This window comes from Monodelphis domestica, chromosome 2, assembly GCF_027887165.1.
Source record: "Monodelphis domestica isolate mMonDom1 chromosome 2, mMonDom1.pri, whole genome shotgun sequence".
NCBI classification, from domain to species: domain Eukaryota; kingdom Metazoa; phylum Chordata; class Mammalia; order Didelphimorphia; family Didelphidae; genus Monodelphis; species Monodelphis domestica.
This window is the reverse complement of record NC_077228.1, coordinates 438,485,210-438,501,588: the sequence shown is the minus strand read 5'-3', so window position 1 is coordinate 438,501,588 and position 16,379 is coordinate 438,485,210. Positions and strand designations below refer to the sequence as shown.

Below are 16,379 nucleotides of genomic sequence, written 5' to 3'. Positions count from 1 at the left end.
TTCTCTCTGGCACCATCACCCCCCACCCTCCAATCCAAAGTTACCTACAATGAATTTGTATAACTGGAATTTTTGGATACTGTATTTTTCTTAGCTCCTAAGGCAATGGTAAATGTACAGTGTGTGTTATAAATACATGTATTTTTGATGACTCAATCCAAAATTGAGTTTGTTGTAGGATACAGCTGAAAATTCCAAGCACTTATACTTTTGATCTCAAATATTATCAGGCAGGATTCCTATCCCTGGTTCTCATCCTGCACACATATAAAGAGATAAATGAATTCAGTATCAAAGACATGTTTTTCTAGCTTATCCTCTTTGGACTAGGGGAGTATAAATGAGTGCAATGGAAAGCTAAAATATATTCTCCAACAGTGAATTCTTAAAATTTCCAAAGGCACCAAAAAGCAAGATAGCATTAACTGCATTTATTTGTACCAAAATATACCTTTCCTTAACAGCTTTTTATAACACAGGATCCATAGTCCAAAGAGATTTCCAAGTGCCCTTGCAATATCCTTCCTGTAGTTGAAACATGATGACGCTCAGTGGTCAAGGCCAACTTATAGGTATTTTTTACAACTTACTGACACTCTCATTACTGATCTCAGTTGAGGTACTCCCGGATGTCCAGAAGAGAAGGAAGATTTGCTCAGATGCTACTTATCTAGGCCTTCTGGGTGACTACTTAGAGGATCATATCCCTTTAACCAATGTTAATCAAACTCAACAGTCACAAAATGAACAGCCATTCTTAGCTCTCGGAATTTGGGTACAGATTTGTAAATCCATCTAATTCTTTGTGTGGGAACTCCATTAACCAATGCAAATCAGCAGATCACTGTGTGGTCTAAAAAAAAAAACTGGCAAATGTGAGGAAAGGTCAAATAATTTGCTCAGGTCAGACAAAACTGAAGTGTTAGAAGAAATATCCAGATCTTCCTGATTCCAAGACAGGCCCTCTATGCAATATACCTTGTTGTCTCAATATTTAGGAAATCCTGCCAAAATGTTCACTAGGGTCGTTTGTAGGGGCAGCTGGGCAGCACTGTGGACAGAGTACAGAGCTCAGAGTCAGGAGAACTCATTTTCCTGAGTACAAATCTAGCTCCAAATACTTATTATCTGTGTTTCTCTGGGCAAGTCACTTAATCCTGTTGGCCTCAGTTTCCTCATCTGAAAAATATACTAGAAAAGGAAATGATAATCCACTCCAGTATCTTTGCCAAGAAAACATCTAGTGGGGTCACAAAAGATCTGACACAACAGAAACACCCAAATACCAATAAGGCCTTTTATAGAAGAACAAAGAACATTTTATAGAGTCTTAAGCTCAAGATGGACACTTCTACAAGTAGCAAATTCTCAAGTATTTCTAGCCCTAAAGAACTGTTAAACATCTTATCCATAAGACTTCATTTAGTCATTACTCTCAAATGTCTATTGTATTTATAACAATTCCAAGTAAGTAATTTCCCTAAATTAATGAGGCAGCCTGTCTATTGTGGAGAAAGCAATGATCTGAGAAGTCAGAAAACCTGAGTTCAAGTTGTTAACATGAAGTAATTTACTTCTCTGAACCTCAGAGGTTCCTAATCTGGAAAATCAGAATAATGCATAACATTTGTATTATTTACATCCTCCTATTGTAAAATAAAGGTCATCCCTATCAACTCCAAGATCAAATAAAAAATGCTCTGTTTGACATTCAAAACATTCATAACTTAACCCCTACCCGACCCTCTGCCCCATTTTCCCCATGTTTTTTAACTTTCTCCACCCAGGTATTCTGAGATCCAGAGACACTGGCCTCCCTCCATGTTCCATGAACAACATCCTCCATCTTTCAGTTCTGGGTATTTTCTCTGGTTGTCCTCCTTGCCTGTGATGTTCTTCCTTCATTTCCACCCCTAGATTTTCTTCAAGTCCCTACTAAAACCCACTCATTCTAGTGCTGTCTTTTAATTATTTCCTATTGATCCTGTGTAGATCTTCTTTGTATAAATTTGTTTCTTGCCTTCCCCCATTTGATTGTGAGCTCCTAGGGGGCAGGGACCCACTTTTGCACTATTTGTACCTCCATACTTAGCACAAAGCCTACTACAGAGAAGGCACTAAAGAAAAGCTTCCTGTCTGTCTTAAGACGACCTATAAGGTCCTTTTCTGCTCTAAATCTATGACCTCAATGAAAGAGAAATTAATTCAAATCAAATATTAATTAATTAATGTGCTTTGAGCAGAGTGTACAAAAGCCAGTTCGTCCCTTCAAAGAGACTTCCAGAGGGTGTGGGGGTAGGGGGCAGGAGAGATATACACAGATAAACACTCATAGTCATAAAATGCTATATAAAGAGTTGCTAATATTACTACTTAGCTTCCCCGATATGGCCACCTCTCCTTGACCCACAGTGTAATGAGAACACTAAAATGGTCTTAAAAATAATATCTTTGATTTGATCTTTTTCAAATACTTTCACATTTATTATCTCACTGTAGGAATAAGAAGAATGGAGAACCTAGAAAACCATATAATTAATCCCCAAATGGTCAAAAATTGACTACTTACATCTCTCTAAACCGACTGGCACAGAATCAAAGAGATCAATGAGGAAGAACACATCACTGCTAAGCTTTGCCCCTACTAAAGCTATTTGGTGATGACCTGCAGTTTCCTATAACCTTATACCCTCTTTGCTCCTAGCACATTTAGTCTATGAAGGAGGAGGAGGGGCTGAGATTAAGTTGCCACTTCAAGCAAAAGATGTATTCTGAAATAAAAGTCCTTGTTGTATCAACATGCTATGAGCATAGTAGGCACTTCCTAAAGGTCTGTGGGTTTAAACAGAACTGGAGAAAAAGCAGACCCATCTTCTGCAGTTTTAAAAATAAAAAATAAAATAAAAACTTTTGTCTTTTATCTGTAACTCCAAATTGTGAGCTGAGAAAAGAAGGCAAGATCAAGGAGATAAGGGGTTAACACCCACCCACCCCCCAAATAAAAGAGCAACAGAGCAAATCTGACTGCATGTTTGAAAAAGCCTATAAAATGTTACAAGCAAAACAGGAAAGCTTGTGTTAATAATGCATAAACCAAAGGAGAAAAAAGCCACCCATTTAATGGAATAATGCTTTTATCCTTGCAGTTAAAATGAAATAAACCATGACTATTAATCTAGTAAGACCATGTAAAAATGTAATTTTTAAAACATTTACTAAAAGGGGATAGTTCAGTAACCACTCTAAAAATCAAGGCCTTGTGTACAGCAGCGTTCAAACGCTAAATACCAATCTCCTGTCGGTGGAGGCCATTACCCACCCTGTCTCCATAGCAACCCTAACAGTGTGCCTGACTTCAAAGACAAAGATGTAATTTCAGACTTCCAGCAGCCAGAGGGAGTGGTAAGAATATTCTACCCAGGCGGTGTCAGCTGATGATAAATTATAAAAATATCCAGGAAGGTTAGGAGGTGGATTGTACCACAGAATTCATATTCCTGGGGGAGACTTACATTAGTCAAACACACTCAGGGACAGCAAAGACTCGAGAAGTAAACAGGAAAGAATCTCGATGGAGTCAGAATTTTTTTTCCCCTAAATTACACAGTACAGAGTTCTTTCTGCCTTCCTTTTCTCCCATTCCCAGGAAGTAAAAATAGCTGGGATCATGTCCCCTTTTCTCATTCGGATGGAAAGTGGCTGAATATGTTGCCCAACGTCCGTGCCAGGGGCCAGCTCGAGCTCTGTGCCCTGGTTTTCTGGGTTTGCCAAATGCCAGCAAGCCAGCTAAGGGAGCAGGGTCAATTTCTCCTTGGGTGCCACAGGAGACGCCAGAGGGATACCCTGGTCCTGGGGACTTTAAAATTTGACCCATGTTATATAAGCTTTTCCTCTCCCTAGAGCCAAGAATTATTATTGTTATTTGGGGGGAGGGGGGATGAAGGGGAGCGAACACACATAGAGAGGAGCACTGAGCAACACAAAAGGCCCATCCACTGCCAACTTTTAAATTTGCTAGTCTACAGATTCTAGTGACTAAAAATAACCGTAAGATGAAGCCATGCAGATTTGTTTAACTTACAGGCTGTCACTGACGGGCTCTTAGTCAACAAAAAGTAACTATCAGTCCTAGCTAAGAGGGAGCCTCACAAAATCCCATTAGGAAGGAGCAAGTGTGTTCCCAGAGTCATAAAACACAAAAAACGGTCAACTGAGTTGAGGCTTGAATTTTCCTTGGAGAAGCTTTGCTGTGAAGAATTATAGTACAGAGATGGGAGTGGGGGTGGGTGGGTGGGAAAATGTCTGTTTAAGGAAACTGAAAAGAACCGATACCTCCTACCTATAGAGGTAACCCTCATTTATTATGTAGGATCTCTCTCTCTGCACCCCCCCTCCATTTCCTCTTCTCCACATCTCTCTTTCTCTGACTTTTTTCTCTCCCCTTCCTTCTCTTTTTGATTTCACTCACTCCCTCCTTCTGGCTGGTTTTCTCCCTCCTCCTCTCTTCTGTCTCCTCCCCTTCCTCTGTCTCTGCCTCTTTCCCTCCTTTCCTGTCTTTGCTCTGTCTTTTTTACTTTTCCTCTCTTCTTCCCTCCCTGCCTCCCTGTTTCTGGCTTCTCTATTCTTTCTTCCTTTCTCCTAGTTTTTCTGTCTCTCATTCTCTTTCTCCCTCTTTTCTGTTGTTGTTTCTCTCTCTCCCCCTCTCCCTTCCCCTTCCTTCCTCCCTCTCTCCCCCATTCTGTCTCTCTCTCCCCATCTGTTTCTCTCCCCTCCCCTTCCTCCCTCACTCCATCTCCCCCACTGTCTCTGTCTCTTCCTTTTGCTTCTCTAATTCTCACTTCTCTTCGCTGCTTCTCTGTTTCTCTACCAATTTCCTCCCTATCTCCTTCTCTCTCCATCTCTACCCCCCACTCTCCTTCTGCTGCCCTTTCTCCATCAAGGGCAAGGGCTTCTAACCTTATGTCCAAGAACTTGCTTTGTAGTTTTAAAAAGATAACACTTTCAATGTAATTGGTTTCCTTTGTACTTTATTATATATATTTAGAAACATTATTCAGACAAAAGGATCCATAGGCTTCCGGCATACTACAGCAAGAAGAATTATGGCACAGAAAAAGTTAACCCTTGCTCTAAATGAACCATTTCCCCCTGTGGGTCAGAGTAGTGGGGGGCAGCAGCAGGACCTCTTTGGAACTCTGCAAGGAGTAGGCTGAGTTTCTGGTGACCTTTGCTTCAAAAAACAAGTCCCGTAGAAAACAGGAAAATAGTAACAACAATCATTTCACATTTACATCTCACTTAATCAAGTCAAGAGGCATTTACTAAGCACCATGTTAAGTGCTGGTTGTACAAAAAAAGGCCAAAACCAAAACTAAACAAAACAAAACAAAAATAAAACAACTAACAACAACAACAAAAAAAACACCCAGGACTTAATGAAGCACTTTCAGATTTACCATGTGCAGGAGGCAATAAAAGTATTCCTCCTACCATTTGACAGATGGAGATAATAAACTGAGTTAGAATGGACTTTAGAGGTCACTTGGACAAATCCCTCGTAGTTTTACAGACTGAGGCCCAGAGACATATGTGGTTTGTCCATAGCACAATGGTAATAAGGAACACAGAACCTGGATTTGAACATAAAGCACTTTAAGTCTAAGAATTAATGGGATGTCTATGGTCAAGCAATTGGTAAATGGTTGCTACTACCTATTCAGCCTTCTCTCCATCATCCTTGTGTCTAGGTCTTAAGAGGACCAAAGAAAATGGCATGTGGATAGAATGCTACCACAAAATATGGAGCTTGAACTTTTGCAGATAACAGGAACAAGGAAGGGATGAGCTTCATCTGTACTTGTCAATTATTTTATAAGCCTTCTATTATTTTTTAAAAGCAATGTCCTTTGCCACACAATTATATTATTCATTCATTCCGTTGAGAAAATACATTTTAAAAAGCTACCATGAAATCAGCACAGCTTTTAAATCAATAATTTTATTTATCACAATAGTATCTAGTCACATTTTTAAAAAAAGGTTTTATGAATGAGCACAAGGTATATTATTTATTCAATCTATACACATTTTTGCTTACTTAAGAATTTGCTTACTTAAGAATCCTCTCCCTTGGAATGTAATGCCACAGCTTTTGTGGAGTCTAGAGCCCCCAGGGTAGAAACCATTGAGTATATTATTTTTTGGTCACTAAAGATAATCGTAACATTAACAACTTGACATTACTTTTAAATTTCTAAAATGTTTTCCTCAACAAATCTCTGTAGGGCAGATGGTACAACGATGCAACCTAGGACTCATATAAGTTCAGGGCTATAGTTCACTAGATCACTAAGTAGTATAAGGGAGGAGTGTCTTTTAATTAAATTATGAAGATACAAGGTAGACACAAAGAAAAACATCACCTTTCAGGTGATGTAAGCCTGTATTCAGGCTAAGGTAAAAGTATCAGATGCAGAACTTTGCTCAAAGGTCAATCTTGTTTCACAATTCATTTTTTTTCTCCACTACACGGATTTTTAACATGTTACATGCTGAGCACTGAAAAAGACTAATGATGTTTATGTAAACAAACTCAACAGGTGAGGAGCAAAGTTGCACCTTTGTGACACTGTGATCTACCAAAGGTGAATGCTAAGTACTTCCAACATAGAGGAAAAGGTAACAATTTACTACTATTAAGACACTATCTAAAAAAAAAAAAGGATCTGTGTGGCTTAAGATTTTCTTTAAAAATTGGTTTTGAAATACCTACCAAAAAAAGACTACACTATAGAATTCTTTTTGAAAGAACTAAAATATGATTTTAAACTGGTATGTAGATGTTAAAAAAAACTGTTTGGATAAGAATGGTTATAGTCCTCAGAAGGCCTTGCCTACCAAAAATAAAGACAATGGACCAATGCTGAGTCTTAGAAGGACACCAGTCATTCCCAAGAGGTAAGTTAGCACTGATGCTTACCGGAGCATTCAGAAACTTTTATATCTCAGAAACCATTTGCATTGCCAGGAAAGAAAGGAGGAAAAAAAGGCTATGATGTATCACTGAATATGAACATCAAAAGGAAGATCCTTTGCGAGATACTCATTCTTTTAATTATGAATTACCTTAGGATGTGCAACATTGAAATCGTTGGGGACACTGATAAGATATTTTTTAAAATACTTAAAATACAAAAGGTATTTGATAACGAAAGAGAACGCTCATTTTCCATGGATTTTATAGCTTTAACAGGCTCATTATGTCCTGAATATGCTGCACTAACACTTCAGATAACAAAGCAGACATTATTGTTCACAAGCTGAAACATTTTGAAGGTGATTACTGATTCATCCCTAGAGTTTCTTTTAAAAATATTTTTAAAATAAAAATAAGAGATTTGTGATGGTATTGGGTATATCACACACACACACACACACACACACACACACACACACACACACACACACACACACACACTATTTGCATAGATTTTGGTCAGAGGACTTGGATTTGAATTCCGGCTCTGCAACTGAAAGCCATATGAGCAGCAACGAGTCATTAATCTCTAGACCTCAGTTTCCTTGGTTGTAAAATAAGATTAGTTTAAATTCTATGATCTATGAATGTATTTAAGTTGTACTACTAATTTAAGCACATGCTATTTTGGAAAGAATATTTTCGGTCTTATAAAGATAATGATCTCACATTCCCTTTCACATCAAGTCTATATCAGTTTCCAAAATAAAACTTCCTCCCTATACTCCCTCTTCAAAAGATGCTTTGACCATATAAAATCTGATTTATTTTAGCTAAGCATGAGCATCCTGTAAATAAAACCCCATTTCTCATATGCTATAAAAATAAAGAATTGCATTTATTGTTTAGTTGTTTTCAGACATATCCAACTCTTTGTGATCTCATTTAGGGTTTTCTTGGCAAACTACTGGAGTGATTTGCCATTTTTTTCTCTAGCTCATTTTAACAATGAGGAAACTGAGACAAAAGGGATAAAATGACTTGATCACAGTCACACTACAAATTTGAACTCAGAAAAATGATTCTTCCTGATTCTAAGCTAAGCATTCTATCTACTGCCTTACTATTATGGGATTATTATCCATTAGTTTCACACATATTACAGACTATGAAAATTCAAACTCACAGGAAAGAGAGATTAGTTTATTTGGGGTATTTAAAAGTAATCTTGATCTAAAAAATAAACCTGCTACTGATTTTCAGCTGCACATTTATTACGTAAAGAAAGGTAGGCCAGCAAATAGACTTGGTAGTAATTCTATTTTCCCAGTTGAAAGAGATACTGTTGAGGCTTTAATCACTTGAGTTTTCCATTTCTGTTTCTGTACTTTAGACTCCGGAAGAAGTAGTACTTACTTGCATCTATGAGTACAGAGAATTTGTATTTGCAAAATGGTACTTATTGTTGTTAGGAAATACCACTTTTAAGGTAGATGTATTCCACTAGGGAAATCTAAAATGAGCTGCACTTCAACTCTTCAAATTAGCTTATCGTATTATTATAATTATTTAATGTTAATTATATAAGTAATCAGGTTATAGACTGTAAACAAAAACATTTCATGAGAGTTTTCCATCAATTGATCAGATCTATGTTTTTCTTATTTTAAATAATTAGGAGATAAATTGGTTCAGACATAGTCACTACATCCAGGGAACTTACACTCTAAAAGAGAGGTGCCAGACTTGTGGCCAGCAGAATAGAGAGCAGCCCAAAGCAAACTAAAATGAAAAGTGTTTAACAAAACAAATAAAACTATAATGCAACATAGATAACATTCATTTGTGGTTTTCTAAGTCAATATGGGCTCCATAGGGATCTGGTGTCTATTTGAGTTTGACACCACTGGTCTAGAAGCTTACAGTTATAGATTATAAAAGAGATAATACAAGTCAAGTGTTTCATAAACCTCAAAATGATTTATAAATATCAGCTACTAATACTGAATAATACTACTTGTAACTTACATCTAAGTGTTATAATTCACAATTATTTCAATGGTCTCATTTGATAACCTGAAATTACTTCTGCAAAAGAGAAAAAATGTTACTTGGGAAATTATCAACACTTTATAAATTCAACACATTTATCAAGCACTTACTTTAAAGAAGCCATTGGTCTAACAATATGGATGAGAAGAGCCTGCAGAAAACTGAAAAAACAGTTTTGACCTTAAAAAGATAAAAAGCTAAGTGAAATCTAAGAAAAATGAAGAGATGACTATTTTTTAAAGGGCTGAAATGTATCCAGATGGGCATCCAGAATGTGAGGGAAACTGGAAGCCATGTTAAGGGGAGGGACGAGAAAAAAAGAAAATGAAAATATTTGGCCTGTTAAGAGAAGAATTAACAAAGCTTTAATGCCTATTTTTAAAGGTGTGGACTGCTCTGTTATGGAAGAAGAATCTATTTTGTTGCCTGGTCACAGCAACAGGTTGAATTTGTATAAAGTAAATGTAGATATTTTTATGAAAAAACTCCCCAGCAATCTAAAAAGTCCCAAAGTGCTATAAACTGTTTCACAGAGGCAATGATGTACTTCCTCATTAATGAGGTCATCTAGGGAGGCTGAGGATGTGGGAGGAGGAAGGAGCATGGGGAATACCTGTTTAAGTATGGATTCATATCAGTGACCTCTGAGGCCCCTTTTCAACTTCTGAGATTCTGAGATCCAAGCCAGAGTGAGGAAGCCAGATGAGTCAGGAATAGTCAATAAAAACAGTGAGGACAGGTGAAATTTATTAACCTATCTAAAATTTCTAGGGTGCAACTTGACCTAAACACTCTCATTTCCTTGTACTGAGCTTAGTGAATACGAGACTGGTCATTTACAAATTTTACCATTGGGAGACCTGTGTATAGTTCACACATCAATAAGCACAACCACCTCTAGAATGAAAGAACAGCACTAATAATCAGGGTGAGAATGCTTGAAAGGCATTTTCTCTGACCAAATTACCACCTTGAAAATGACCTCATTCAGGAAGCAACATATTTCCTTTAATTAATGTCATCTAATCAATTGGGATGTGAAAAGCAAAATTCAAACGAGCATATTTTCCTATACTAATTCAATTATTCAGACAGGCCTCAAAATCTGGTTCTTACTGACTTAGTGAAATACTTCTGAACCATATAACTGTTACCCACAGGGTCATCATTATTTATCTTAAAAAGACATAAAAAATTATTGCCTCTTACTACCTCAAATCTCCTTCCCACTCAAGTAGATTCCAGTTAGTCAGCTAGAGATCCTAGATAAAACTGGGAAATATTGAAAGAAATTCTAAAACCAGTTGGTAATGATGTGATTATCTTATTTCCTGGTCATATTCTACTTCTGAAAATATAGTCAGATCAGGATTATATATTTTAGGAAGGGCTCTGATAAACTGGAGAGCTTAAAGAGGATGGCAACCAGGGGAGGAAAGGGTCTTAAGATCATGTCATGTGGAAAGGCTGAAGGATCAGATCAGGGAATATTTGAACTAAAAACAAGACAACTTCAGGGACGTGAAAGCTTTCCATTTGTCATATGTAGAGGAATAAGCCTTCTGCTTTAAGAGGACAAAATGGGAAGAAGGGGTAGAAGTTGCAAAAGAGCAGTAGATTTCATATGAAGAAAATCCTAACAGTGAGAGTCACTGAAAAACAAAATGTGTTGCCACAGAAGGTAGTCTTCTAATAATGCTATGTAGAAGATTCTGATTCTGGTACTTAGACTAGTTTCAATTCACAATTAAAAAAAAAAAAGACTTATTAAGCACCCATGTGCAAGGCACCAGGAATGCAAAGATAAAAATAGTCTCTGCCCTCAAAAGGCTTTCATTCTATTAGGGAAACAGAATGTACACTGTATGAAATTCCAAGCCCTGTTTTCAAGAGAAAGGGAGTATGAAGTGGGAGGAAAAGGCATCACTGACAAGCCTCCATCTGAGCAGTGCACTGAAACAAACAAGGGATTCTCTGAGAGTTCAAGAGGAAGTACAACCCAGACAGAGGGGACACCCAGGAGAGACACAGAGGGAAGGGATGGAATATCGTAGATGGGGAATTGCTGCTAGTTAAGTCAATCTGATTAGAACCGGAAGAGTGTGTGGGAAGTATGACAAGAAATAAAACTGGAAAAAAGGGTGGGAAAGGTACATTGTAAAGAGCTTGAAATGTCAGGTTGAAAAGTTTATATTTTATGCTATGCAATAAGGACCAATTAGATTGGAGGGAGAGGGGTGAAATAATCAGATCTATGCCTCAAAAAATATCAATGTGCCAGCTTTGGGAAGATGGTTTGGAAAGGAGTTTGAGGTCCCTTTCAACTTTGAGGGTCTATGAAATCTAAGTTCTTTTTGGAAGAATGTTTACTAGAATCATTTTAGTCATTCTTTTGTGATGGCTCTTCCTTGTGCTTGCTGCCCACTTTTTGCCCATTTTAATCTCAATGAGTAGATAAGAAAAATAAATGTCAGTTTAGGTCAGCCCATTCTGCTACCTAATAAAATTACCCTCCCCTCCACATGAAGTAATAGAATCTAAAATGAGAGTTTGGAATTATCAAGATTATTAACGTCTCCAAACTATTATAGTACCTCTTCTACTAACTAGAAATGCAATTCTCCTTCTCCCCCTCATATTCTCTCTCTCTCAGCATATTTACACATGCTGGTCTGATCTATCCAAGAGAATACAAAGCTTTTTGAAGGGAGAGACTACATTTTTTTGTTTTTATCTTTGCAGCCCGCGGTTCCTAAGATTAATATATTTTTTGTTCAGTTGTATTCAGTTGTATCTGACACTTCATAACCCCTTTTGAGGTTTTCTTGGCAAAGATACTAGAGTAGTGAACCATTTCCTTCTTCCACTCATTTTACAGATGAGAAAAATGAGGCAAACAGAATTAAATGGCTTGCCTAGGGTCACATAGCTAGTAAGTCTCTGAGGCCAGAATTAAACTCCTGAAGATGCATCTTCCTGACTCCAGGCCAAGCCCTCTGCTGGTCTGCCTAGCTACCCTACACTTAATATGTATATATTTAGTAAAACTATATTCCCAGATATTTTGTTTTGTAAATAGTCATATTTCATGCTGCCAATGTTGTAATTAATGGGCAGTGCAGAACATGGCAAGATTCTGTGGGAGTTCCTCTGGCATGTCACCATTTGGCATATCACCTGCATTTGGTCACTTAAATATTCTATGTCTGATATAAGTCTTCTTCCATGTCAGGAGGAATACAGAAATATACGGTGCATGAGAGCACTGATATGATCTAAATCAGACTATTTACTCAAAATGTCAGCTAATTGTTAAAAACTGTTTGTAGGTGTAATTAATAAAAATTTTTATAAGTAAAAAGACAAAGAAAATTTTAAATAAAGATGAATGGAGCATAGTAGTGGGGGTAGAAGGGGAGGTGGAGAGTTGGAGGTGGGAGGAAGGGAAGATAGGCAAGAAAGAGGTACTTAATATAGGGCTATGAGGTAAAGCAGGAAGACACTTATCTACCATTCATGAGAACTGGATACTAATCAAGGCTCAACCATTGAAAAGCTGTGTGATGGAAAAAAGCACATAATCAATGTCAGAGTTTCTTTACCTGTAAAATGGGAATGATATATCACAATGCACTGCAATACTCCCCACCTTTTTCTACAGATACTCTCCTAAAAATAGTATGTAGAAATGGTGCTCTTATGGTAGTGAATCTTAATAAGAACTCCAGCTGGTAGCATTATTTCTTGCTTGGCAGACTGTAAGGCTATCAGCATCAGCAGCCCCTTCACAAATAAGAATTTCAAAGGTCACTGATAACCACACAAATGAGCAATAAAATTATAACCAAAATTGCATTGGTCAAGGCATTTGTGCTGCTTAACCCCCAAGTAATACACCAAATGGTATTAGGGGCATGTAGAATTTTTGTACTTCCTTTTTTATTACCACAGAAAAGAGAAAAATCAAGATATCTGGCCAGCCAATCATAAGAAACAATTTAAAAAACACAGAAACATTTCATAAACTAGGAAAGCCAGAGTATAAGCAGTGCCCTTCCAATTTCATTATCACTGCTTGCAAAAGTGCTGTAAGAATCAATTCGAATTTTGTTTCCCTACAAGAAAGTAAAATAAGAATTTTACCATATAATCTGTCTATATATACATTAGAAAAAAAATCAGTTTGCAAACATGTAACATACTTTTGAAACTTAAGTTTCTTTCCATAATATAACTTATTGGGTTCAGGAATTAATCATATAGTACGGGGGGGGGGGGGGGGGGGAACAACATAAAACTGGAAGAAAATTAGAGTTAGATAAATTTACAAAATTGCTTAATGATAACATGAAGTAAACTATAACATTTGGGGGAGAAATTAAAAGCATTTAGTGGAAGTTCAAAAAGAAGAAGACTTGGACTTACTTCAAATCAAAATTTGTTAGTAATTAAGAGCTGGTCAAAATTTTACTTAATTTCACAAACTAGTTTCTCTGGGCCCACAAACCATACTTTTTACTCCTACTCCCAGGAAGAGAAATGACCATACAATGTTTGCACAGGTTAGGGATTACTGTGTTGTTGTTTTTTTAAACCTAGTTTTAAAATAAAAGTACCAGTTCATAATTCAAAGTATTTTTCGTTAGCTTTAATTCTCTCTGAAAATATTCCATTTGTGGCAGCAAGGTGGCTCAATTCATAGGTAGGCAGACCTGGAGAAGGGAAGTCCTGGGTTCAAATATGTCTTCAAACATTTTCTAGCTGGGTGACTTGGAGCAAGTCACTTGACCACAATTTCCATAAGGGAGGCAGGAAGGGAGGGAGAAAGGAAAGAAGGAAGGGAGGGAGAAAGGAAAGAAGGAAGGCAGGAATAAAGGAAGGAAGGGAGGGTGGGGGGAAGGGAGGGAAGGATTCCCAGTATTTAGATAGAAGGCAATGAGTAATTAATAACTATAGTACTGTCTTTAAAATAAGATGTGCAAAGTCCTTCAACAAATGAATGACTAAAAATAACCCAAAACATGAGTCGTCTCCCATTTTTCAAGCACAGCTACTCAGAGACAGTCAGAAAACTGAGCAGAAATATTATTCAAAGGAAAATATAAGTGGAAAATGGGATTGGAGGTTGAGGAGATAATGATGATAATGATGATATGTACCAACTATGGGAAATTCTTCAAAAGAAATGGTGATAAAAAAATTCAACCACAGGATATACTAACCAAAAAAATATACAGTAATATTCAATATGTCTAAGTAATGTTTCACACAGTATGAGGAATGACACTACTCTGTTCTAATGATGGTCTCCTGCGCTATCCAAGTCACAGAATAAAATCATACTCACATCATAATCAAATTCTATATTTATAAATTCTCTTCCTATCTCAGTTCAGGATAGGGAAAAATACTCTAATCAAGGTCTTCAGGACTATTTTTGCACAATGTATTGTCATTAATTGAATATAAACCACCATGTATAATAGGTAAGGCAAGATGGGGGTGTGAATAACTAGATGGTTAGGAGGAAGAGAAATTGCAAATTGAGATAATCCTTGCATTCATGAAGTTTGCAATCTAATAAGGTATAACAGGGTATGTGTGTATAAAGTTTTAACTGTACATTTCCATGTGTATTAATCACATTTTAAATCATTAAAATGGTTTTCTCTAGAAATTAATACTATTGTTCCTTTCATTTTCTAATGTTAAGACAACTTTAAAGTAACATCATGGACTTTTGCAAGAATGATGTAAAAAAAGTTAATTCTGATGCTACAAAAGTCTACTAAATACAAAGTTCTTTGGGGACTATTCCTCTTTGATCTTTATATCTTATCCACAAACCTAGTATAATGCATTACACACACTAGCTATTTAGCAAGTGCTAGTTGGGGATTTTCTTTGCTTTCTGGCTTATACTCTCAACTTTACTGAGTCTGCTTTTCCAAAAGTCCTTTGCGTATCTCTCTACTGCTTCCACAAATCCCTGCCTGGCCTCCAAAGTACAATAATTCTACCACTCAGGCTCTCTTGGTCTAAACACAGGCATACTTCACCTTTTCCTTAAAGGTTTTTGGTTTGTTTTCTTTTTTAAAGGAGTTTAGTATTTACTGAAAGGAAAGAATAAAATACCCCTGAATAAATCATAAAAAATCAACCTCCTAAATTGACTAGACCTATTTGATTTCTCCAACTGACTTAAAACCAACTTCTGATTATTTTCCACTTTGAGACTATTGGTTGGTCCTCTGACCTGCTCCCACCACTCGCTGGACAGCACTTTCGGACACTATGAGGACGCCACAATAACTCCTGGAGTCCAACCACTAAAGGTAAAGTCCCTTCCTCCTAAGGTGTCTACCACTGGGTTCCATGCCAATGTCAGTGATGCCTGCATCCTCCCATTAGTCACCAAGGTTCAGAACCTTTGGCATCCTTTTAATTTTTCCCTCCTCTTTCATAACCAATATTGGGTCACCAAATCCTATAGATTTTTGCTCTCCTTTCTGTTCCTACTGTTCCACTATAAATGCTTATGGAACTTGAAGATAACCGAGTTTTAGGACGGATAGTTATTAAATTAGATTTTAGGATCCACAGCTAAAAAGACCGACGGGCTGGAACAATAGCTCAGTCCAACAAGATTCATGGGTGATAAAGGGAAAATGCTGCCCTTGAGCAGTGTTCAGAATGAAGGATGTGAGAGCAGCCCTTCAGCCGGCATTCTCTATTTGGAGAAATACGTGAGGCAGCTTAGCAGAAGAAGCATCAAGATCCGGAAGGAAGACAACCCCAAGAGTGAGAGGGCTCAAAACTTAGCAATGGGAACTCAGGGAACTGGAGATATTTAGGTTAAAGAAAAGAAGCTAAGTGGGAACATAATAGCTGACTGTAAATATCCAAAGACTATCATAAAGGATAAGGATATGATTTATTCTTTGTAATGCCAGAGTACCCAAGCCAGGAACAAATGAAGAATTCCCTAACACGCAGGCCTTCAAAAATAGCATAGGCTGTCTATGACATTTTGATGGAAGAGAATTTGTCATTGTAGTTGGTATACAAAATGAAATTCAACCATAATTTCTGAACATTTTTTTTTAAACCCATACCTTTCATCTTAGAATCAATACTGTATACTGGTTCCAAGGCAGAAGAGCTGTAAGGGCCAGGAAATGGGGGTTAAGTGACTTGTCCAGGGTCACAGGACTAGAAAGTGTCAGAAGTCAAATTTGGACCCAGAACCTCCCATTTCTAGGTCTGATTCTCAATTCACATAGTCAACTATCTGCTTCCCAATATTTGCATTAATGGTGTGGGGCAGGGAACAAAGAGTAGAATGATAAAC

At 37.2% G+C, this 16,379-nt stretch overlaps 1 protein-coding gene across 12 annotated transcripts in view; it reads right to left on the bottom strand.

Annotated features, from left to right (window-relative positions):
• The window catches only part of ARID1B (AT-rich interaction domain 1B), a 557,650-nt gene that overhangs the window by 309,938 nt on the left and 231,333 nt on the right, over window positions 1–16,379 (bottom strand). Inside the window, exon 1 of one of the 12 annotated variants that reach the window (XM_056818988.1) lies at window positions 2,570–4,258. The exons of the other annotated variants lie outside the window; for them this stretch is intronic. The gene's annotated coding sequence lies outside the window, so the exon portion shown is untranslated. Of the gene's footprint in view, window positions 1–2,569; window positions 4,259–16,379 lie in introns of those variants that run through there. 12 annotated transcript variants of the gene reach the window in all.